This window comes from Sus scrofa, chromosome 18, assembly GCF_000003025.6.
Source record: "Sus scrofa isolate TJ Tabasco breed Duroc chromosome 18, Sscrofa11.1, whole genome shotgun sequence".
Taxonomy (NCBI): Eukaryota; Metazoa; Chordata; class Mammalia; order Artiodactyla; family Suidae; genus Sus; species Sus scrofa.
In genome coordinates, this window is record NC_010460.4 from 32,726,441 (window position 1) to 32,751,158 (window position 24,718).

Sequence of the window (24,718 nt, forward strand, 5' to 3'; positions counted from 1 at the left end):
ATTAACAACGCACCTGGTCATCCAAGAAGTCCGATGGAGATGTACCCTAAGATTAATGTTGTTTCCTTGCCTGCTAACACCATATTCATTCTGCAGCCCATGAATCAAGGAGTAATTTTGACTTTCAAGTATTACTATTTAATAAATATTGTGTATAAAGCTGTAATTGACATAGGCAGTAACGCCTCTGGTGTTAAGTAAATTGAAAATCTTCTGGAAAGGATCACCATTCTAGATGTTATTAAGAACATTATTGATTTATGGGAATAGGTCAAAAGATCAGCATTCACAGGAGTTTGGAAGAAGCTGACTCCAACCCTCATGGATGACGTTGAGGGGTTCGACACTTCTGTGGGGAAAGTAACTGCAGATGTGGTAGAAATAGTAGGAGAACGAGAATTAAAGTGGAGTTGGAAAACGTGAGTGAATTGTTGCAATCTCAAGATAAAACTTTAATGGACGAAGGTACTCCTTACAGAAGAGTTAAGAAACTAATATCTTGAGATGGAATATACTCCTGGTGAAGATTGTTGAAATGACAACAATGATTTAGAATATTACATAAAAATTAATTGAAAATTAGTGGCAGAGCTTGAGAAGATTGGCTCCAATTTTGAAAGAAGTTCTACCACGGGTAAATGCTATCAAATATAATTATCTATTAATTTTTAATTAAGGTATGTACATTATTGTTATAGATATTATGCTATTGCACACTTAACAGACTATAGTGTACTGTAAACATAACTTTTATATGTACTAGGAAACCAAAAAATTTATGTGACTCACTTTATTGCAATATTTGCCTTATTGCAGTAGTCTGGAACCAAACCAAGAATATCTCCAAGGTGTGCCTGTAATCTAACTGGTTGCATTGTGCTTGACCAAATCTAGAATAGCCAATATAATACACAACTAATCATATCAGCAATTCAGTACTTATTAGGTAAACAAAAGTAAAAACTAGATTTCTTTTGTCATGTTACAGTTACTTGTTTGTACCTGGACTTTAAAAAATAATTTGAAACACATGTTTATCTAATAGAAATGCACTTTCTATCATAAAGTAATTCATGCATCTTGAAAAAAATTCAGATAATATGAAGATACATAAAATACAAAGTTAAAGTCATCTTAGAATATTGACCTCATTTCTAGTTTTCTGGGCAAATATTACTTTGCCTTTGTAAAGCAATCATTTTTAGATCATCAACTAAATTCCTAAGCAATCATATAATCTCAAAATTATAAAAGGAGAAATCCATAAATTGTGATTTTTAGGCAAAGCAATGGTTGTGGAGACATAGAAAAAAAAAATTCCCTTGCATTTAACAGAAAGTACATGTAGTTTACTCTTGCTTCTCTAACACACCTGTTTATTATTTCTAAATTCAATTACTTTTTATAACTATTTGGTATTACAAAAAAAAGTTGTAATTTTTTTCATGATCATCAATCCATTTAATTTTTATTTTAAAATTTAATTTACCTCTAAGAAAATAACAATTACCTTAAAACACAGAAAGTTTATATTCCAGTTTGCCTAAGTTGTTGAACTTACTCCAAGAGACCTCTATCTATTAGATCTCTATCAATGGTTCTCAAATTTTAAGTATGTACCAGAATCATCTAAAAGGCTTGTCAAAACATGGATTGCTTGGCCCCCTTGTCTAAACTTTCTCTATCAATAGTAGATCTGGACTGAGGCAGAAGAATTGGTATTTTGCACCAGCTCCCAAGCAATAGTGGTGGGGCTAGCAGAGACCATACTTTGAGAACTACTAATCTATATAAAAGCATTAAATATCACTTCAGAACTCATCTTTCCAAATTTTATTGTCAGTGGATCTTGATTTTCATGGACAAAGTTGAGTTTTGTGTATATATTAGGTTTCAGTAAATGCTGTTGACTGATCAATTCTAAAATTACAAATCTACCAGTTATTAAACAACCCATTTCCCTCCCCAGTTAACCAGCTGAGAAAATCTTGGCCTAGTTTTCAGAGAGCACAGATACATAAAATGGTTTTGGATACCAAATCTTTCTCCCTATTAAGTTTTTTTCAATGAGTTTTTATTTTATTTATGAACAGTAACAATCACCATCATCCTGGTACAGGCAATATAATGATAAAATATAATGTACTTAATGAAACCACAGGAAAATTATTGATTAGATTGTTGATTCCAGGAATTATTTTTAGAACAATGTTTTGGTAATAGTGGATAATGATTTATTGAACAAATGAGATCACAGCTTGATTTTTTTTGTTTTAGTATAACATTAAGCTCATGTTGAGAAAATCTGGAATGTGTCTATTAGTTTGTTTTGATGTCTATCTTTCATCCTGTGTGATTAAACAAGACATTTCTTCTGTTTCCAAGCCTACAGTGAAATGTTTCAATCATCTCCCATAGATACACCAGTTCTAACAAATTCTGAATGCTTGTTCAAATATCAATGGAACTGGGAGAAAATATTTAATGATTTTTCCTTTTCCTTTGTCAATATGTTATGGTATTCACATGACTCCCTCTGGTGGCAAATGCAGCATGGAATGTTAATCTTTTCCAAGAAATGTGCATGTATACTTTTCTCTTCATATAAAGTCAATGATTTTTCCCCTTCCTGCCTAAAGTATTTTCTCTAACTTAATGCTATCCTCTATCTAATGTGACCATTGGAAGTTGTCAAAAGTGGTTAGATCAATCAATGCAAAGAAAGACTGAAGCCCTTTGTTAAAAATCAGCCTGGAAAATGGTGTCAAATAATTTTTGTAGCCTTTCACTAATCACACCAGAATATTAAAATACTAAAACAATTAATTTTTTAAAATGGTTGCCCAAAACTTAATCTCAATTCCTCTAAACATAGTCCATTCATAGTCATGTATAAACTTAGTGCAAGAAACTGAGTATCTGCATGCAGAAAATACCCCTAGAGCTCCATACAAATATAATATAGAGTCATGTGAGATGAATTTGAATTCTATCTCTGCCACCTGATGGATGAGTAACTAAAGCCAGGTTATGTAGCCACTGTGAGACATGATTTTTATATCCATAAAATTGAATAATACCTACTTTGTGAACTTTATAAGAATTAAACAAGACAATGTATTTAAATATCTAGCATTGTACCCAATGTTTAGTAAGACACTAGCTATTATTATAGTTATTTCTTTTAATTAACAAACTGAAGTAAACCCCTCTCAAATGTACTGTCTGTAGGATTTATTATCAACTGCTCCCTCTCCTGTACACTTTCTCACAAAGGATCCTTTCAACCATACAATTTTACGATGCCCCACATCTACCTACTCTCACTGTCCTCTTGTACATCAATCATGGCTCCAGCAGAACACAGATGGTACATAAAGCTACATAATTTGAGAGGAGTTTAATAATGGGAATATTTACAAAGCTATGATTGGACCTGAAGGAAACATAAGGGTAATAATGCAGTACCTTGGAAGCCACCACACCCGAGCCAGAATGGGCGAGAGTAGTGAATGGTGAGAGGAAATCTGTATAGATAGGACTGCCAGACACTAGCTATAGGCTTTGCTAGAGGGATGCCACCAACCAGCAGTGGCCAAACTGGGAGGACTCTTGGGGAACCGGTTTCTCACACTCACTCCTCTCCTTCCCTCTGATCACCTACTGGTGTCTCCCACTGGCTACATCTATCTGGAAACTGGAGGGCAAAGTTGATGAAGCCACTATGTGGCAGCTTTCCAAGGCCCAGTGCAGCAGCAAGAAAGGTACAGACAGGAATCTGGAGATGCACCAAAATAATTCAAGCAAATTCTGAAAATCCATAATTTTACTCTAGTGGTCATCATTTCCTGCCTGGATTATTTCAATATCCTCCAAACTGGTCTCCTTCCCTCCAGTCTTGCCTCCTTCTTCCATTATTCACACCAGACAGTGACCTTTCTAAAAGTATAAAATTGTTTATGTTACTTTCCCAATAAAGCCATGCAATGGCTCTCATTTTTCTTGGGACAAATTTCAAACCCTTTAACATGTGTTTTGAGAACTTTGCCCAATCAGCCTTGAAGAGTCTTCCAGTCTCATTATTCACTGTTTTCCTGGTCACTCCACATAAGCAAAAGGTAATATGGGTCATCTAATAAGTCATGCTCACTTTCTGATCTATCTGCAAGATGGTCTTTTGCCCGAGTGATTTCTGCAGATTTAGCTCAAGACTCCCAAATGTCTTCTCCTCCAGGGAGCTTCTCCATCCTCCCAGAATTAGGTCATATGTCTTCCTGGCATAGCTCCATCTGCTCCAGACATGACGCGAATACATTATTTTAATTGCCTCTTATCTATTTCCCCTTAGAGAATCTAGGCTACTTCAGCATAAAGGATTATATTGTTCATCATTGTCACCCCACCTCCAACCCACGCCTGGCATCATGTGGGCACCAAGGGATTTTTTACTGAATGCTTAAATACACTAAGAGAAAAAGGTCCAATCTCCATCATGACTTCCAGACTCTCCATAAGCCACCTGACATTACCTAATCACCCTCACTTCACATTACCACCTCTCCAACATCTGTTCCCCAGTCCCATCCTCACCATGAACTCGTCTGTCCAAAGCGAAGGTCTCCTTTCCTTCTCTACCCACCCCTTCCAAAAATTGATTCGTATGTAGGCATTTAATTCTATTTCCAAGGAGGAGGAATGTCCTCTTTGATTAAACTATAATATAAGAGGACAGAGTATTTAAAAGGTTTGAGAGGGTACACAAATATAAATATGGCTCCTTGGGGCTTTTTTCCTTACAAGAGACTGGAAAGATAAGGCAGGGCTCCAACCTGCCCCTCTGTTTTTATGCATCTAGGAAGTAAGGCTGGAAGTCTTTCCCTTCCCCCATATCCCACCTGGGCGTTGAGGCAAAGTCTCTCTTCGTATACAGTCTTGTGTTCCTTGCTGTCATATTAGCTCACAAACCACATTGCAACTGTAAGTGATTTTCGGGTCCAGCCACCAATCGAACGTTAAGGTTTAGTTTAAGGCCTTAGCTTTTAATCAAGAGTTTGATTACCTGGCTTCCATTGTGTGAAATGCTTTCTTAGGATCTTAAGCTTCAGGTACTTCATTTGAGATAAGATTGAGCTATTTCTGTGAACTGGAAAAATACAGGTTTCAGTTTTTAAAGTTGTTGCTGTTTCAATTTTCTTTTTCTTTTTTTTTAAATACTATATGTACATGGTAAAAAAAAAAAAAAATTCAAACCTCTACAGTGAGATAAGCATCCCTCTTTCCCATGTCCTGTCTCCTGGGAATTAGAAAAAGTATCCTCTAATTATATTTTACCATTACGATAATAGCCATCACAGCATTGGGCTGCCGTATTCTGACGGCAGACAACAGGTAGGAAAAGAGGTAGGTAGCTTCAGACAGATTACCATAGGCCCTGCTTTGATTTGAGGGAGGACGTTAATTTCTCCAACCCTGGAAACGCAGTAGGAGGCTCACAGAGCCCAGAAATAATCAAGATGCAAGGAGAGCTTGGTCATTGCCAAGGCAAAAGGCAGATGCACTTATAAGAATAAGGGTATGAGGTCAAACCTAATCAGCCACACAGATGAACTAACACTGAATCCCACCACTTTGGCCAGTTACTCCTTACATTCCCCTAGGATTGTTTCTAAACTAGGGATTAGGGCTAAGATTGCTGAGATAAGTTTCAGAGGCTAGAAAACCATCCATGGTAGAAGGAAGACAGGCACAGCATTATGGAAATAGTCATTTTTGCAAATGATATATAATTCCTACAGTATTTCCTTTTTCATGTGTGTCTGTCCTCTGTATCAGTTAAACCATGAACACCTTGAAGCTAAGTACCAAGGTTTCCCTATATTTGTACTCTACAATAATTTAAATAATTTCTGCATACCTACCACTCTATTGAAATGTGAAAATTTTACATATCAAAAAGAAGTTTACTTTCTGAAGTAGAATACTTTCCCAAAAAGTTTAAAATGCTTCTGGAAACTGAAATGAAACTATTTTTCTGGTATACACACACACACTCTGCCTATAAGTTGCCAAAAGCAATTAAGTTACTTTGAACTCAAACGTTATAATCTAACTCCGGAATTTTGACCTTGGATCAAAATGCCATCAGTATAACTATTTATTGAGTAAAAAATAATCAGTTCTGAGAGGTCCAGTATGATTAAGATCTGATTGTTCTTCACAATTTTTCTTTTTGTTTAGTTTTTTTATTATTTCCCCAATACAATTATTGTACTACTGCACAGCATGGTGACCCAGTTATACATATATGTATACATTCTTTTTTCTCCCATTGTCATGCTCCATCATAAGTGACTAGACATTGTTCTCAGTGCTACACAGCAGGATCTCATTGCTAATCCATTCCAAAAGCAATAGTTTGCATCTAATAACCCCAAGCTCCCAATTCATCCTGTGTGGCTCACAACACAATTTTTCATTTTTTTAAAGTTTCATTGAAGTGTAGCTGATTTACAAGGTTGTGATAATTTCTGCTGTACAACCAAGTTACATTTATACGCACATCTATTCTCTCTTGGAATCTTTTCCCACATAGATAATCACAGAATATTAGGTAATTTGTGCTATACAGCAGGTCCCCATTGGCCAGTCATTTCATGTACCTCAGTGTGCATATGCTAATCACAAACCCCCAGTCCATTCCCCCCCTCCACCTGTCACATTTGGTAACCGTAAGCTTTTCAAAGTCTGTGAGTCTGTTGCTGTTTGCTATTCTGCACATAAGTTCATTTGAATCCTTTAAGATTCCCATATAAGTTTTATCATATGACGTTTGTCTTTTACTCTCTAACTTCACTTAGTACGATAATTTCTAGGTCCATACATGTTGCTACATATGGAATTATTCCATTCTTTTTTATGGCTGAGTAGTATTTCATTGTATATATGCACCACATCTTCTTTAGCCATTTCTCTGTTGATGGACCTTTAGGTTGCTTCCATGTCTTGGCTGCTGCAAATACCACTGCAATGAACATCAGGGGGGGCATGTGTCCTTTTGAATTATGGTTTTCTCCAGATAGATGCCCAGGCCTGGGCTTTTATATATATTGTGATTAGATACACCAGAAAAATTTAATATCATCCAGAGTGATTGGTTCTCAGTGGAACCAATTAGATTACTTGTGAAAAACCTTCCATGGAGCCTGAAATACCTGCCAGGTGTACTGCTCAGAAAAATATGAGCTTTGATACCTAAATTATTAGGAGTTATGTTCAAAGAAACAGCCATACCACTGTAACCCATTATCTCCCTGACCACATCTCTTATTACTCTCCCCTCTCTCCTATTCCACTCTAGCTTCAAAAAGGCCTTTAAATGCCTTTGCATTGCCTCTTCCATCTGCCTTAGCCCCTCTTCCCTCAGGTATCCACAAGGCTAACTCCCTCCTGCTCACTTCCTTTATGTCACCTGCATGGAGACACTTTCTCTGACCACAGAGAAATCTATTACTTTGTGGTTCCCATCCCAGTTTGTGTTTATTCATCATTCATTTTTTGCCTAATGAACGTTCTGTGAAGACGGACCTTATTCTGTTTCCTATTGTTTTTTTTAACAAATAGTCATTCATTACCAACTGTATGCTAAGCACTATTTTAAGGAACATAACTATGAAAGGAGTTTACATTGAAGAAGAATGAGAGGGAGACAGGCAGTAAAAGTAAATGAGTAAAATAGCATGATAGTTCAGATAGTAACCAATTGTTTGCCGAATACAGAACAGGGGAAGGTGATAAATGATGACTACTAAGGCTTGGAAGGTTAGTTTGTATTGGCTCCCAGAATTTGGTCTGGACCTATTTGGTGGATGGATAGCATTTCCACTTATTGAGGCAAATATTCAGTGCTTGGCACATAATAAATGCTTAATAGTTATTGAACACATCAATCAATACTGAGCTTCTGGGCGAAACTGTCTTTGAGTAAATCAGTTCTGATGAAAACAGAGGTTGGAAACTATTACAGTTATAGAGATCAGAGTTGCATATGCTGGTTTCAATTTCATTTGGATGAATCAGAGGTGATGTCTCTGCTATTACAATTTCCCTTGGCAATGCCTCGGATGGAGTAACAATGGGTGTATGCATTCACAGAGCTGACTTCTGGTACGGCCAGAGTAATGCAAGGTTTAAAATGGGTAGTCAGTGAGAGATTTGAAGATTACCCCCTATGAAGCTAGGTCACTTTGTGAAGTAGTTCTCAGTTGTATGACCCATGGTTTAGTTTAATATGGTAGAGACTGATGTTGAGTAACACAGAATTATAAAAACAAAACAAAGCAAAAACAAAAACAAACAAACAAACAAACAAAAAAACAGAGTGAGCAGAAGTTTGAATTTCATGCAGGGAAGATGATTGTGCCCCAGATAATTTAAATCCTTTTTAATAAAGTAACTGGAAGCCTTCTAGACATGCCAAGTTTATAGGAGAAAATTGGTGGGGAGTGAGAGGGTAGGGCAAGCTATAGCAGGGTCCTTGCTGAGGGTCTTATAAATCACATCATAGAAGTTACTTTCTTTAACCACACACAAGGCCACCCTTGGGTCTTATTGGTTAAACAAAGTAATCATGGTTTGGAGAGATTATCCACCCTGTAGAACTTCTGGGAAGAGGGTGGAGTAGAACCAAGAAAAATTCTTTATCTCCTAATCAACACTGGAATATTAGGTTGCTCAAACCTGGGTTATTTAGAAACCTGCTGGCACTAGCACCCCCTAGGCAGCTAAGAGGAACCAGCAGCAGCCTCATAGCTGCCCAGGATGGAGATCTCTAGGGTGTCTGCAGTTGAAGGTTATATATATCCTCTGATGTGTCCTCCAGAAAGCTAGAGCTCTGTTTCAGCAGGATTATGAGGCTTAATTGATTAGTGATGCTAAAGTATATACCATCTAGTTGTAGAGTTTGTCATCTTAGCCTCATAGATTTGAGTTAATTTCCTCCCAAGGGAGGCATCTGCAGTTTTCTTAAGTAATAGTTTTAACCTAATACCCCCAGTGGTTAAAATCCTGATAGTTAAAAGTTAATGGGTTTCTAACAAGCTATCCCCAATATACGCATAATTTGTATTCTTTTCATTTCCATGGTAGTTCCACATTAAGATTGAACTGGATGAAACAGAAGAAATTAAGATTTCTTGTTCAGAATTTGGTTTCTGAGATAATAACAAGTGTTGAAAAATGCTATTCTTTTCTTTTTTGTCTTTTTAGGGCTGTAGCTGTCATATGTAAGTTCCCAGGCTAGGGGTTGAATCAGAACTGCAGCTGCCAGCCTACACCACAGCCACTGCAATACTGGGTCCGAGTCACGTCTGCAACATACAGACGATTTGTGTTTCCTAAGCTCAGAGTACCTCTCTTTCCATTAAATTCTCTGGGAATTGGGGGTTATCAGTGCAAAGGCTGACACTCTGGCCATTGATTTTGCTTTGAGTAATAACCTGTCCTTTGTTCATGGCAATGCCAGATCCTTTAACCTACCGAGCAAGGCTGGGGATCGAACCTGGATCCCCATGGATACTAGTTGGGTTCGTTATTGCTAGCCATGATGGGAACTCCATAAAGAGTGCTATTGTTTTCTCACTGTAAGATTTAACAGTACTGGAGATCCCACTGTTGTAACAGCGAGTTAAAGATCTGTTGTTGCTATAGCTGTGGCTTAGGATTCAATCCCTGGCCCAGGAACTTCATATGCTGCAGCCAAAAAAAAAAAAAAAATTAACAGTACCGAATTAAAATTCTATCACCTTGTAGCTATGTAAACTTGGGCAAGTTACTTAATTTCCCTATGTCCTTATTTCCTCACCTGTAATATAGGGGTAATAATAATTGTGAAAATTAAATGAGATAATGCAGGAATAAGAGTTAATACTTGTTTGGCAAATAAATATTTTCTATTAGTTTATTATTATTATTAAATGTTTTGAGAATTTTTTATCCTCCAATTAAATAATTATGTATATGGGTATTTAATTTGTAGGACCAAACTTAAGCTTCAAAGCTCAAGCAAAGACAAATATTTTAAGTGATTTTTCAACTTATTTTTTTATTCCTTTGTGTCAAATCTGCACATGTATCTGGCAGAACACCCCCTAAAGTGAAGTGATTATTATTCTGACAATTCCAATTACCTAATCTTTTAAAGATCCTAATGTGCATATATATTTTCACAGTAATCTTTGAATTTTTCAAAATTATTAATTAAAGAATGGTCTATTTGAAAACATAGATCTTTGTCTATAATTACAGAAGGAAAGGGCATTTTCTGTATGGCTTATCTGTACAGCAAGCTGGTAGATATGGGAAAAAGTCTATTTTAACAATTAATAGAGAAGTTCCCTTTGTGGCTCAGCAGGTTAAGAACCCAATGCAGTCTCCATGAGAATGCAAGTTCAATCCCTGGCCTTGCTCAGTGGGTTAAGGTTTTGGCATTGCTGCAAGCTGTGGCATAGGTCCCAGATGTGGCTTGGATCCAGTATTGCTGTGACTGTGGCATAGGCCTGCAGCTGCAGCTCGAATTCAACCCCTAGCCAAAGAACTCCATATGCTGCAGGTGTGGCCATAAAAAGAAAAAAAATACATTAAGGGAGCTTTCTCAATCTCTAATATAAACAATAAAATAAGGAGAGTGAATGAGCAAATATGTATTATGAACACACCACCTCCAAAAGAGCTAATCTACATTTAAAGCTAATAATAAAATGTTTTAAGGTGTAAAATGTGCATCTTATTTTTATGTTGACGAAGTTGTGTTATGCTATAACTTTGATCAGAGACAAAGGACAGGTTATTACTCAAAGCAAAATCAATGGCCAGAGTGTCAGCCTTTGCCTGATAACTCCCCAATTCCCAGAGAATTTAATGGAAAGAGAGGTACTCTGAGCTTAGGAAACACAAATAGTGTATTTGTGAGAGTTCCCGCCCATTGTGCTAGACAGAGACACTATCTCTATACTCCTAGATTAAAAGCAACTCTGGAGGGGAGACAAAATCTCTCTTCCAGGTTCTTTCTTTCTACAATCATCTTTGAGAAGACAGTCAAGAACGAAGAATAGTCAGTGCCTTGTTTTGCAAGAGGTAAAGAAACACAAGACTCATGGTGGGTTGTCTCTAAACAAATCTAAGCTGTGATTTCTGGGGAAAGAGTTTGGAGAAAGAGGAACCTGTCCTGGTAAATCTTCCAGAGCTAAGGGAGATAAGCCCTCTGTACACTGGGTATTCTGATGAGAGAGTTTAGTTTGGGATAAGTTTCCACTGCCACTTGTGGCCCTACAAGAAGAAAATTCCATCTCCTATTCTTCTTTTCTGCCCTGTCTCAATCTCTCAATTACCCAGAACATATTTTAGTTGCCATCTTGGCATCCTGAGAGCTGACTTGGAAATCAAATACCATAGAAATAATTTACACTGGCAATCAAATTCCCTGACTTTTTCCTCTCACTGCCTCAAATCCCAGTCTCCCCAAAGGCCTTATAAAGCCACGATGTATTTGATTTATAAAACATTCAGTTTCAACTGCATTTTGATTTAAATAAACTTGGCAGGCTAGTGAGTAACATACCACCACTTGTAGAGTCTTTAGTGTGGAAAATGTGCTTTTATTAATGAAAGAACTTAACAGATGATTTTATAGGCCATACCTCTTATTATATTGCATCTTTGTACTTAATAACCAAGTTTCTAGAATATTATTAGAAGTTACCTTTGCAACTGTCCAAGAAAGACAGAACTATTTTCTGTGGCAGCAAAAAAGCTATCCCAGGCCAAAAGCCTGGAGAAAAAAAGGAGACTCAGTCACTAACAGATTAAAGTTAAGTGTACGAGCCAATATGCTGTCAGTTTATCATATTTTTCCCTAGAAAAGTGTGATAGCCAAAAAATTAGGCAAATTAAAGAAAAAATATATTAATACTAGTTCATAAAACCCTTGAAAAATGAAGTTTATAATATGTCAGGAAGGAAAAAAAACCAAGGAACTATATCCCTCTCACTGGACAAGAATTGTCCCTTTGAGAACCTATTTCCAATTTACATTCAAATTCTCCTGTTTCCTGTTTGGGGGGACTCTTGTTATGCAATGGGACATTACTGCTTGTCATCAAAGTGTTCTCTGTGATATTCCATTTTCAAGTTTGCTTTGCTTGACTGCACCCCATTGCACACAGCTATAGGATGTTTTCTTATCTGCATTCCCATTTAAAACTTGTCAAACATTTTTATCATTTTAATATCAATTTTACATAATTTTTTAAGAATGTATGCTCCCTTTTTTTCTGGATGAAAATTATCTAGTTAGTTTTATTTTTCCCATATGAAGAGAGTAGTCTGAAAGCAACTAGCAAAGCCAAATGTGATCTTGCCAAGTCGTAGTGAGAAGGGCACTCTTTCTGTGCTCTCATAAATTGCTGACATTTTTTATCAAAGGGAGGATTTTTTTTTTTTTTTGTAACTTTTCCACCTTGAACTGTCCTTTACTTTTTGATCTTTTCATAGAATTGGATTTCATGTTGCTCTTGGGCAGGGGCGTGGAGGAAACACTGGTTTATTTGCACTTAAAGTGTTCCACCTCTTGATTTATTTATTATTGAGTTTGTATTTTATTTTTCACATTTCTATGGCATATTCTTGAAATTTTAAAAAATATTATTTAAAATGTCAAATTACTAAACTATTCTAGGAGGTAATTTTGACTATAATAGGAAAGCTCATATTAATTACCACTAAAAGCTTATATTAATTACCACTAAAAGCTTAAAAATACAAATGAATAGTATATACTTCAATACAACTAGCTTAAGAATTTCCACTTTTATTCCATCAGTCATGCCATTGTTTAGAGCAATTATGGGGATTCCTCTTGTGGATTTGCCTTTAGAATCTGCTGCTTTATTTTAAATGAACTCAGTGGTAATATACCTTCATCCTAAGTGTGGACTTTAATTTTTGGATAGAGACAATTGCCATCCATAGTCTAGTATACAGGTTGATGATCAGACTGGGGGAATAAAAAAGGGAATGAGGGTAGTATCCTTGTCTCACTAAGTTGGCTCTGAAGACAACCTCAGGAAGGACTTCTAGAAAGTTCTTGAGCTTTGTCAGGAGCAATTATCTGTCCTGCTTTGGTACAGATCCCTGGTTCAGCCAGTAGTAGTGATGTAACACATATGTCCTCAACTCACCTGGTGGGCCATTTTACTCTAGAGGAAATGGGGAGTTATTGTAGGTTGTGAGCAGATGAATGCCATGAACTGGTACGTTTTTAAAGTTAACAGTAAGGATGCTGTATTGATAAGACACTAAAAAGTTAAGGGTAGAGGTGGGACAGATGCTAAAAGTCTAATTAGAGAAGCTATTGCAGTAATCAAGACAAGGGGTGATGCTGGCTTGAGCAAAGACAGAAAGTAGAAGTAATGAGAGGTGGTTGAATTCTGAATATATTTTGAAGATATAGTCAATAGGATTTCCCAATATTGGTCTAGATTGGGTCCCAGCCAGGGGCCATTTTTCCCTCAAGAGAAAGCCATTTGGCAATGTCTGGAGACTTCTTTGATTATCATGACTAAAAAGCATGCTATAAACATTCAGTGAATAGAGGCTAGGGCTGCTGCAAAGCATTTTATGTTGCACAGGACAGTTTTCCACAACAAAGAATTATCTAGTCCAAAATGTCAATTGTGCTGAGGTTGAGAAACACTGCTCTGGCTGCACTTTGAGCATTACCCTGTGAGTTTCCCTTATGTATGCTTTAGGAGAGCCCTCTATAAGAATTTTTGACATTAAGCTAAAACTATTGCTCAAATGCCCATGGAGGAGGATAGACTCCAGCAAAATTCATTCTGCCGGTAGACTCAAATCCTAAATTAGAAAAAACCTCCCCAGTGGCCCTGTTCTAGGAATAATGAGAAATAAAGCCACTTCTAAGTGGCTTTATTCACCAATGAACCCAGATGGAGGGTAACTACAGTTAGGACTTCTGCTTCGATGTTTCTACAGGAGCCATTGCTGTCTGTATTTATGAGAGTTCTTTCTGACTCTCCCCAGCAGCGAGGGAGTAACAAATCCTGACATCGTGAGCCCAAGTAGAGCTTGCCCTACCACACACCCCAGGCCCAGAAAGCCAGGGGAAGGACTCTGTTGGCCACCAAAACAAGACAACCATTAAAAAGATTTGCCGTTTTATTTTTTTATTTTTTTGTCTTTTTGCTATTTTGGGGGCCACTTCCTTGGCATATGGAGGTTCCCAGGCTAGGGGTCTAATTGGAGCTGTAGCCGCTGGCCTACGCCAGAGCCATAGCAACGCGGGATCCGAGCCACATCTGGAACCTACACCACAGCTCACGGCAATGCCGGATCATTAACCCACTGAGCAGGGGCAGGGATCGAACCCGCAACCTCATGTGTTCCTAGTCGGATTCGTTAACCGCTGCGCCACGACGGGAACTCCAGATTTGCCGTTTTAGAAATTCATCTAATTGGATGTTCTCACTTTCTGAAGACCTATCACCTCTATGATAACATATCAAATGATTACAACTCAGAGCACTATTCTATGAATGTAGGCATCTTTTACTTTTAGAAATATTTGGTTTAAGAAAAGAATCATCAAATCTCTAAATCCAAATTCTAGGAAATAGAGCTACCATCAAAGTAATGTGGATCCTTCTATTGTCAGTAACACATTAGGAAGGACAAAGCCAAAAGCTTCCCGCTCTGAGTAGAAAAAGATTATACAGGCCATCCTTTTTATCCACATATTTATTATTCAAGCTCTCAAACTTACAGGGTGTCAAAGACAAGCAAAACTATTACAACAGGCAAATATTTGCTCAGGAAATACCACACATAAAATTAGTTCACACTCAAAAATCCTTTCCTGATTCACATTAGCTTTTGTCCTATGTACCATTTTCACATCTTTGCCATTTTCTTACAAAAATTATGACATGTTATAATTATCACTGAAACTGAAAATCTTACAAAAGTTGCAGGCTTTCTCGAAGTCCATAAAAGTGAAATTAGAAAGGCGCTAAGCCACTGAGAAATAAAGATCTGATGACAAAGCAAATCCTTCAAGAAGAAGCCCTTGAATATTTTGCAAAAATAATTTTTATGAGCATGCTACAAAAGTCAAGTGAGAAGTGAAGGATGCAGGAGTTCCTATTGTGGCCCAGGGGAAACAAATCTGACTAGGAATCCTAAGGTTGCAGGTTCAATCCCTGGCCTCGTTCAGTGGGTTGAGGGTCCGGCATTGCTGTGAGCTGTGGTGTAGGTCACAGATGCAGCTTGGATTTGGTATTGCTGTGGCTCTGGCATAGGCTGGCAGCAACAGCTCTGATTAGACCCCTAGCCTGGGAACCTCCATATGCCGCGAGTACGGCTTTCAAAAGACAAAAAAAAAAAAAAAAGAAGTGAAAGATGCTCTATTATGCTATTCTGTAACTTGCTTAGAAAAATTAATGCCTTTGATTTCAAAAAGTCTTTGATTTGGGATTTCCTATTGTGGTTCAACAGGCTAAGGACTAGTGTCCATTAAGATGCAGGTTCAATCCCTGGCCTCACTCAGTGGATTAAGAACCCCTATTGCTGCAAGCTGTGGCAAAGGCCAGCAGCTGCAGCTCTGATTCTACACCTGGCCTGGGGACTTCTGTATGCTGTGGGTGGAGCTCTACAGACCAAAAAAAAAGTTTTGTTTTTATTTTTTCATACTAAGAATTAGCACAGTCATATGCAAACTCTAACCTAGATGTTATTAGGAAATAAATAAGCCTATTTTTATAATTTACAGACTAACAGCTTTATTCTTCAATATAAACATATAGAGAAATATTCCTCCAAATTCCCTTACTCCCTGTCATTCCCACCACTCACACTATAAACTCAATCAGACTTAATTACAGCCATAGTTGGCTTCTGTCTGCTTATTAAAGTCTGAAATGTACCCTCAGCCCCAGGACTGGAACAACTTCCTTTTCTGCTTGGTGATTATACACTGGCTGGATTAGTCACTGCTGGTAGTTGGACAAAACTCCAAAGAGCCATGGGAATACCTCAAAGTACCTCAGAACCTCCAGAATCCATTTAAATGTCCTGTGAAGTTGGGTTAAGACCAATACCTGTTTGAGAAGCTTGTCATCTAAACAAATGGATGATCCTCCCAGAAAGCCAGGATGCTCCCCCCGTGCAGACAAGCCCCCCAAAGTGGCAAAACAGCTTAAAGGTGAACAGTCTAAGCAAATATGTCCAGACATAAGATGATTCTAACTTGGTCTATAATTGGACAGCTCTCCTGTCACTTTTCAGAGCCAAACAAAACTCCTGCAATGTTCCAGAAGAGATTCTTCCTCTTTAAACTTTACAGACTGGCCTGGTTCCAGAATGACTTTATTCCAATTCCCTGACCAGCCTACCAATTCAGGCCTAGCTCCTGCCAATCTCCATTTACAGATTAGGAAACTCAGATTTAGAAGTAACTGATTCAAGGTCACAGATTTAATATATTGGTGGAGTTGAAATTTGAACTCCAGCAGCTCATTTCCACAGCCTTCCTGCAATATTCCTGTCACCATTCTGCAATATTGACTCTTGGCATAAGAGTATCAGACAAAAATAGGAAAGAAGGCTAGTTCTCTAGTACACCACTGTGAGAGAGATTAAATAATGGCAATACTCTAGTGGTGAAACTTGGATCACACTAAGAACAACTGCCTGCAGCACCTACACAGAAGATGAACTCAACTATGAAGAAATTAACACATTTAAATGCTTGGAAATTCCTTCCAAAACAAAGGCTGTTACAAATCTTACTTAAGAAAACAATGTGGTCTGGTGTTTAAAGCTAGACTAAAATTAAAAAAATATATACCAATCTTATGCACTGATCTTAACGCTTCTTCTAAGTATCAGGCCTTGGGAGCATTAAGAAATCACCATGCCTCTATGTCCATCTTAAATATTCAGCAACACAGGCAATGATGCTTGGCTACTCCCTCTCAATGGCATCGTGAGTACAAATTAATGTTTTAATTCTCAATATTATTTGAGACTATCAGGAAAAGGCTTTTATTCATCTTTTGCTCACTTTTAGCCACTCTTACTATTTCTACACTTGTTTGTATTGCATTCAAATCTTTTTTGTTGGATCATTGCAAGTCATTGCTTGTACTTTTTACTATGTGTATGTACAGATACATAAAGAAGTGTATCCACTATTACTAACTTGTTAAATAGGTTTTATCATTAAACAATAGAGAAGATTTCTTCAATGAGCCAATGTGTGGGAAAAAAATAGACCATTTTTTTAAAATAAAATACGACAGCTTTTGTATTATATCAAAGCACATAATTATTTTGGTCTCTGTTATCATTTTGAATGTAACAGAATAACCATTAAGATTTTCCTTCTTCTTTTATTATTTCTCTAATATTTGCATGGCTTCACCTGGATATGAGCTTGGGTGGGGTTGTATTTATAACTAATGTGAAGCTTTTCTTCCCACCAAATATTTTTACTTATGTCTCATTCCCCTACCGGGTGTTTCTTCTTATTAATAGTACCCTACATATCATTCATAATCTCCAAAATTGTTTCACAGAGTACCATTTCCTCATTTATTTTAAAAAAGGAAATACACATGTATATAGATATAGATATGTCAGAAACATAACTATTTTATTTAAGCTCCATTTTAGGGCCAATGTTAATTGTGCAGACTCAATTGACTGTCTAAAACTTCAATATTTTTATCACATAGAAGCAAAGAAGTCTTTTACAAGTAAAAATTTCTAAGATTCAGGCTCTCCTTTTGCTGCTACAAAAGTTCCATTATAATAGTAGTTCTCAAAGGGTGGCTCCAGGACCAGTAGCCTCAATAACCTCTAGGAACATTTTAGAAATGCAAATGTTTGCTCCTCTACCACTACCCATACCTATGGAATCAGAAGGTATAGGGTTGGTTCCAACAATCTCTATATGAAACATCCCTTCACCTCATTCTGATGTCTGGAGAGCAATGCTGTAGAGAGACTAATTTTAAGGTTCTTAAAATCATGAATGGTGTCTTTTCATCTTTATGTCACTCCCATGAATCTTGAATAACACAGCTGGCACATAATAGATATTAATAGATATTTCTTATATGGATGAATTTATTGATTGGTCTATCATTTCCAGGATTTGTTTGGAACTGTATTCTCCTGACTTCTCTTTTCTTCGCATTTGTTATCCATAAAATTGAGGTAATACTATGAAGAATCATTAATTGTGAACAGAACATGGTTTACAATGGGCTGTCATTGTTTTCTCAACACAATACTCTCACAGGGCCTGGCGTTTTAAGTTCTCCATGACCCTTATTTTTCAGGCTGGTTAAAAGTAATTTGCATACCAAGCAGGAAGCTCACAGAAAACCTGCAGGACCTTGAATGGTGCAGAGCATTGCATTACATTTATATCATCACATCATCTTATTTCTCTCCACAAGGCAAGAAACAAAGTCTGTCATAACATAAGCATTCAGCAGTTTCTGCCACATTGTGTCTAAAATATATAGCCAGGAAGATTAACCATGAAATCTAAAACCCTAGGTATAATTCTATGCTCCAGTAGTAATATTTGCCTGACCTGAGAGTTATATAAGAAACATAGTTATTGGGTTTTGTTTTAGAGAAAAGAGTATCTTCATGAAGTTATCGAAAACGCTGTATTTCCATATTTCATGAAATATTTACAGATAATGACAGGTCTGCTGAAATTATGTAATCAGCAGTTCCTAAATAAGTGCAATTATAATTAATGTTTATTTGAAAATCCTCAAAGAGAGACAGAAGATACATCTCTAGTTTTGTAATGATTGAGGTATTCTCCTGGCTGCTCTTCCAAACACCTGGACTAACACCAATGGAAATCAGATGATGCTAATTTGTGTGTACCAATGAGGGTCAAGTTCACTGTTCCCATGGCTAATATAAAAAACATTTCCTCCTTCTTACACTATCAGATTCTCATCCTTGCAGACCCAAATATAACACTGAAAAAATAGAAACCTCTCCATCATGCTTCTAATTCTTTATTTCTTATATTTAGATCCTCTTGATTGCCATTTCTGGTAGTTTTGTCTGATGTGTTGTGAAAAGCCTGCTACAGTTCAAAGAGACTTGTACTTGGGTTCTGAAAACCTGAGTTTCAATCCTTTGGCTACTAATAAAGGTAATCACTTCTTGTTTGAACTGCAGTCTCCACATCTGTAAAGTAAAGATGATAGCTTGGGGAAACGGGACCTTTAAAAAGTCACTTGCTAGAGCTGCTATCAGAACGAAACAAACCAACCAAAACTCCAAACCAAGCAGAAAATAACAAGTGGTTGGCAAGGCTGTGGAAAACCTGAAACCCCTCTACACTGTGGGTGGGAATGTCAAATGGTGCAGCCACAATGGAAAAACAGTATGGCAGTTCCTCAAAAAATTTAAAATAAAGTTACCAAATGATCTGGCAATTCCACCTCTAGGTATATACCCAAAAGAACTAAAATCAGCATCTCAAAGACATATTTGTTCACCTGTATTCATAACAGCATTATTCACAATAGTCAAGAGGTAGAAACAACACAGGTGTCCATTGACAGATGAATGTGTAAACAATATGTGATACATACATAAATGGACTATTACTCAGTCTTTAAAAGGAAGGAAATCCTGACTACACATAAATAAATCTTGAGGACATTATGATAAGTGAAATAAGCCAGTCATAAAAAAACCCCACACTGTATGGTTTCAGTTATATCAAGCATCAGGAGCAATCAAACTCAGGGAAACAGAAAGTAGAATGGTTCTTGCCAGGTGGTAGGGGGAGGAGGAGATGGAGAGTAGTTGTTTGATGGGTATAGAGTTTCAGTTTTGAAAAAGTTCTAGAGATTTGTGGCACAACAATGTGAAAATTTTTACTACCGAACTGTTCACTTAAAGTTGTTCAGAGATTAAAAAACAATGAGCTATCCCTACACGCCTATTATCATGATCAAAATCCAGAACATAGACAACATGAAGTGCTGACAAGCACGTGAAACAATAGGAACTCTCATTTATTGCTGGGAGGAATGCAAAATGGTAAGTCAATTCAGAAGACATATTTGGCAGGCTCTTAATAAACTAAACATACATCTACCATATAGCCCAGAAACTATACTCCTTGGTATTACCAAAAGGAATGGAAAATTCATATCCACACAAAACCCTGCATATGGATGTAGATTTATTCATAATTGCCAAAGACTGGGAGCAACCAAGAAGTCCTTCATTAGGAGAACGGATAAACTGTGGTACATCCAGACAGTGAAATATATTCAGTACCAAAAGGAAATGAGCTACTAAGCCCTGAGAAGCCATGGAGGAAACTTAAACGTTCGTTACTAAGTGAAAGAGGCCAATATGAAAAGACTACATAATGTCTGATTCCAACTACTGTATTTGACATTCTGGAAGAGGCAAAGGGATAAGGGTAGCAAAAAAAAAAAAAAAAAAAAAAAAAATCAATGGTCTCCAGGGTCTTGGGAAGGGAAGAAAGAATAGATGGAATACACAGGATTTTTTTAGGGCATTGAAACTATTCTGTATGATACTGAAATGGTGGAAACTTACATGTCACTGTAAATTTCTCCACCTTAGAATGTACAACATCAAGAGTGAACCCTAATGCAAATTATGGACTTTGGGTGATAATGATGTGTTGATGGAGATTCATCAAGTGCAGCAGATGTACCTCTCTGGAGGTGAGAGGGGGAATGTCCCTATATGTTGGGGGGCAGGGGTATGTGGGATATCTCTGTACACTTCTCTCAATTGTTCTATAAGTCTAAAATTCTAAAAAATGAAGTTTTAATTGAAAAAAAATTTTTAAATTTATGTCACTTGTGTTTTCCACAATTAAAAATAAAATCAGTTGCTATATAAAATTTAACTTCTGAAAGAAAAGATTCTGTATTGGTTTGCTATTTACTATCATCCTCAGTGTTATCCCCCCAAAACCATAATCATAAAGTATAATAAAAATATAATAAAAGTATAGAGCTATATTGTAGGTATATAAATATAGTTCATTTACGTGGAAAATTCAGTGCAGCTTTAGAAATGTAACTTTTTTTTTTTTTTTGGTTTTTTTAGGACCACACCTGTAGCATATGGAGGTTCTCAGGCTAGCGGTCAAATCAGAGCTACAGCTGCTGGCCTATGCCACAGCCACAGCAACTCCAAATCTGAGCTGCATCTGTGACCTATACACTAGCTTGGGTCAAAGCCAGACCTTTATTCCACTAAGCGAGGCCAGGGATCGAGCCTGTGTCCTCCTGGATACTAGTCAGGTTCATTACTGCTGAGCCAGGATGAGAACTCCACACATCTTCTTAAATTGACTTGCTCCAGACTCTGCCCTGGAGCCAGGAGCAAGAAGCATATTTCTATGAAGAGAGGATATTTCCCCAGAGAGAGGGGGGCTTTTTCTCTGTTCACCAACCTGGTCATTTTGTTCTGCCAGATGGAGGAACTCCAGAGTCCACAGTACTGAAAACAGCTGAGAGGACAGGTGCAGGGCAATCGTAAGAAGCAGGCTCTATGAGTGTGCTGAGTAGACTAGCAGTCACAGCACTCTCCCTCCCCCTCCTTCTTGGCTTCTCACAATCCTCCCACCCACCTCATGAAAGCCCCATGCATGAGAAAAACCAAGGTTAGGAAAGGACATTTTCTCAAGGCTCCAAAGGTAACCATGGTGACGGTTCAGCTATCCTCTGGAGAATCCAACAGATAACCAGTAGGAAGAAATGTCCCCATCCCCTTTTAGCCCTCCAGGCCACAAAGAGAAAACCACCGTAGTAAGTTGGGCTGAGTCTCTTTCTTTCACAGGTGGGCTTTTGTAAGGGAGCTCCAATTTCTCCTCTGTTATCCCTATACCACCACCGCCACAGCCATCAGCACCCACTCTGTATGGGACCCCTTTTCATACAAGATCTCGGCCCCTGGCCAGCCCTCGCCTCACTGCTCCAAATACCCTGAGTACAAACATTTCAGGTTCCCACTTCTGCTTCTCATCCCTCTTCCTCAGAAATCAAAGGATTTTTTCTGTGCTAAATCTCTCAGAATGATGACATTAGTGATTTACACTAATTGATTTTTTTTTTTAAATCTTTTTAGGGCCACACCCATGGTTTCCAGGCTAAGGGTCAAATTGGAGCTGTAGCCACTGGCCTACGCCACAGCAACGCCAGATCTGAGCCACGTCTGCGACCTGCACCACAGCTCACAGCAACATCAGATACCTAACCCACTAAGGGAGGCCAGGGATTGAAACCCACATCCTCATGGATAATAGTCAGGTTTGTTAACCACTGAGCCATGATAGGAACTCCCTGCACTTGTTGATTATTGATTAAGATTTATCTCCAGAATAATTTCCATTTTAGAACAGCATTCAGTGCCCAAGTATAAAGTTAATATTTGTAAACCTAAGGTGAGTATCCCAGGCACTATATTACTTCTGCCAACTTCAGGGACCAGTTTTTTAGTGCCTTTCAAATGACGTCAAGTTATTAGCAGCCTGCACCACTATGCAAAGAGCCCTTTTGACTTGGCTCATGCAGTTGTCTCTTGTCACCAGAAAAGCCCACTGGGGTCCCCGGAAAAATCAGACGGTATCTATGTGATAAAGTCTCACCTCTTCTTCTTCACTTAATCCATTTTCACTTGCCTAGAGGGTGCTGTGTCCAGAGGCTGGGTGCCTAACGTGTCAGATTAGCGTTTCCAGCACAGAACTGCTGCATCGGCAGGTCCGCTCTCAGCAGGCAAGTGTGCACCACACCTCAGTGCAAGATGGTGGGGTGTGCCTTGTGCAGAGACAGTGCACCCGGCACTTCAATCTGAAGTGCTGCGAGCAGCACAGGTGCTCCTTTCCTGAGAACTCCACCCCCACCCCAGGAGAACCCAATAAGGTAGCCCCGCCCACCACCTGTCCAGAGAGCTGTGCTCTAGGGTACAAGCTCGCACCTCTCCATTCTCTGATGAAAAAAAGAATAAACCTTTCCTTTGCTTCTGAGCCGAACTTGGTTTCCAGTGATACCTGGCAGAAGGACCCTTGTTGGGGACTGACTTGGGAGGGTCAGTAACACGTCTAAGTACTTACTAAGCTCATGCTATGTACAGGGCACTGTACTTCAAGCACTTTTTTGGCAGCCCTATACACAGCCATTCCCCACCACTCACCAAAATGCCAGTAAAGACACGGAAAGAACAAAGAAACTCACTACTGCACTGGTAGTCAAGACAGAAGCCAGCCTAATGGGAAAGAGTAATGCTAATTTCATAGCAGGGAGAACTTGATAAAGACATCTTCTCAGAGATAAGGACATAACATTCCCTGCCTTCAGTGTATGAAAAAAATGTCCTTAGAGAAAGGTGAGGGGTGGAGGGGAAAAAAGAAAAAAGAAAAAAAAAAAAAAAAAGAAAGGTACACTGCTTGATTTTTTTGTCTTTCTAGGGCCGTACCAGCAGCATATGGAAGTTCCCAGGCTCGGGGTTGAATCAGAGCTGTAGCCACTGGCCTACGACACAGCCACAGCAATGCCAGGTCCAAGCTGTGCCTGTGACCTACACCATAGCTCACAGCAATACTGGATCCTTAACCCACTGAGCAAGGTCAGGGATCAAATCCGAGTCCTCGTGGACACTACTCAGGTTCATTACCACTGAGCCGCAGTGGGAACTCCCAGGTGTATTGCTTTTAAGGCCTGGATCCCAACACAAAATTTAGAGTACAGTAAAGATTTTACACAAGTATAATTAAGATTCATGATAAAGTGTTTCCCGCTCAATGTTACCATTGTCTCCAAATATGCCTGGTTCTCCTGCAGAGTTCATTTACCTCTGGTTTTAAAACATAGCGCTCCCACTATGCAGGCTTTAATTTCTCCACTTTTATATTATACTGCTGACTTAACCCTTTATAATAAAATAACAACAAATTCAACACATTGTTGCCAAATTTGCAAAGGTAATTGACTTATTTATGCATTCTCTTTTTTGATAACAGCATTTCATGGCTGACTCTCACCCAGGTTAAACTATGCTAACACTCCCAGAGCTTACAGTTTCTTTTCAATATTGCCATTAAATATTCTTCTCTTGTAACTGATTTTCACTGGTTTCTGCCAGGACTAGATTTTTAACATAGTACCTCAAGTGTTGAACAGTTGCACAATCAATACAATTCAAGTAAATTTGCTTTTTATTAAAGATAGAGAGCCTCAAAAGTAAAAAAGCAAAAGCTGACCTCTGTTCTCAAGCAAATTCCATATTTAAAAAATAGTCTTTATCCAGATGCATTTGAAATAAATTAACAATTATTGGAGATGACAGTGAACTGGCATGAAGATTACTTGAACTATTCCATCTGGAGAAAAGAAAGTGGAAGAAAGACAATCACAGATATAGGGCTTAAAAGATTATTTTAAAATATACACCAAGGAGTTCCCATCATGGCTCAATGCAAATAAATCTGACTAGTATCCATGAGAACACAGGTTCGATCCCTGGCCTCACTTGGTGGGTTAAGGATCCTGCATTGCCGTGAGCTGTTGTGTAGGTCGCAGACATGACTCAGACCTGTTGCTGTTTCTGTGGCATA

The 24,718-nt window shown here is 38.1% G+C and overlaps 1 long non-coding RNA gene across 1 annotated transcript; it reads right to left on the bottom strand.

Annotated features, from left to right (window-relative positions):
* On the bottom strand, positions 1,054–22,970 carry LOC100621238. Its single transcript, XR_002340413.1, has 3 exons — positions 22,754–22,970; positions 5,060–5,143; positions 1,054–4,289 (listed from the first exon to the last, which is right to left on the bottom strand). It is a non-coding gene; the product is annotated as an uncharacterized LOC100621238 (long non-coding RNA).